Raw genomic sequence first — 1,964 nt, 5'->3', positions numbered from 1 at the left:
TATATATATATATATATATATATATATATATATATATGTGTGTGTGTGTGTGTGTGTGTGTGTGTGTGTGTTGTTTGTTTTTAAGGGTTTTACGGCGCTTGCAACACATTTAGGTTATATCAGCGCCAGTAAAAAGGAAGAAAGTGGGATAGTAAAAAGTTCACGAATTACAATTAAAGCACGCAAGAAAAAGTAAGACTTAGGGGAACTGGGAACAAATAGGGATCAGATGTAGATTCCAAGAGCACACTATCAAAGTACTTAGTTTGAGACCACCTATAATTCTCATCTGGACACAAGCACAAAATCCAACAAAGAGGAATACACTCAAATGCTTACATTATAAATTCAAAATAACAAATATGATAATACATAACAGAGAGATGATTTACAAGGAAAAAAATATCATCATCTCCCAAAACAATAACTATGCATTTGACTGTTTCCCTCCCAGGGCTAGGACAAAACCAACCAATCTCATTCCAAATATATATATATATATATATATATATATATATATATATATATATATATATATATATATATATATATATTATATTATATGCAGGGGGGTACATACTGTGTCTTCTATCCCCCTATATATGTTTTCCCACATGCTTTCTGTCTTTGTTTTAGAATGAGATTACTTGGTTTTGTCCTGGCCCTGGGAGGGAAACAGTATAAATAAATATATATATATATATATATATATATATATATATATATATATATATATATATATATATATATATATATATATATTTATGTCGTGTGTGCTTGTTTACAAGTATCTAAAGTTGCTCCATCATGTTGAAATATGAAATTGTTAAATGGGTATAATGCTCTACATGTGGGCAGAAGCTTTTGAAACTGGATTTTACGCATAATGGTATTCTATTTATCTTATCATATATTTATTGTATATTTGCAAATTTTATTCTTCTTTTTTTTTATTTATTTTTTTTTTTGGAACACTAAGGCTCCGAAACCACTGGACCAATCGTCACCAAATTTTGCATGGTGTTTACAATTGACATGCAGATGGTTTGCGTGTATTACGAGATTGATTAGTCATCGTGATGATTTTATCAATAAATCAGATTTGCTTCGCCAAATCCCATTGAAAACAGATGCCATCTTTTTTAGCATATGGGTTGTGTGTCAACATTTCGGTTAACGAGTACGACAATGAGGTGGGAGTACTTGCATTGCATCGATACCAGTTAGTGGTTCCTCTCATTATGAATAATACAATAAATTTCTTTGAATTTATATCAACCATTTTCCGCTTTTAACATTTGGAAATAATTCTTCGATAAGTGAGCACAATATATAATATAGGTGCAGTCAAACCGAAATTCAAGGGATCTGGTTTTCTATTTCGGTTTAAAATATTTCGATTTAGGCATACCTCAAAAAGTTATCATGATTTTCCAGGGTTAATATAATTCCACTGCTATCATTCATCCCACTGTCACACGCAATGCATCGGATTCAAATTCTTCACTTATCTTATAGTTTTTTAAAAGCCAGTGTCAATGGCAACAGGACACTTTATCTGTCATTCGTAACCGACGTATTTTCTTTCCGAGTCGAAGCACACTCAATCTAATAATAGATGCTATCTTGTTGACGCTATGACGTATCCTAGTACCTGGACTCAGACTAAAGCATGAAGTCTTGCCTCAGCAAATGACGAAAACTTAGTCCGAAGGTGTCGTGATTTTAGTACCGGACTTGCTTAGTCAGCTCCATGGCAATCTAGAGAGCATTGGTCAGCTCACATGAAATCCGACTTTTTCAAGTCATTTACTAAAGTCAGAAATGTCAGGCAGCCCCAGAGACCTCGCTGAGACCTCACATCGTCCTCCACTGTCCAGTAAATAAACTTGAAGGTGGCTACGAAACAGTCCTTAGGGCGGAGGAAGACTTTAGAAGCTGGGTTGATAAATTTGGAGGTGTAG

The sequence above is a fragment of the Berghia stephanieae genome, chromosome 9 (assembly GCF_034508935.2).
Source record: "Berghia stephanieae isolate SIO BIC M18660-M18661 chromosome 9, UCSD_Bste_1.3, whole genome shotgun sequence".
NCBI lineage: Eukaryota > Metazoa > Mollusca > Gastropoda > Nudibranchia > Aeolidiidae > Berghia > Berghia stephanieae.
This window is presented reverse-complemented; position numbering follows the sequence as displayed.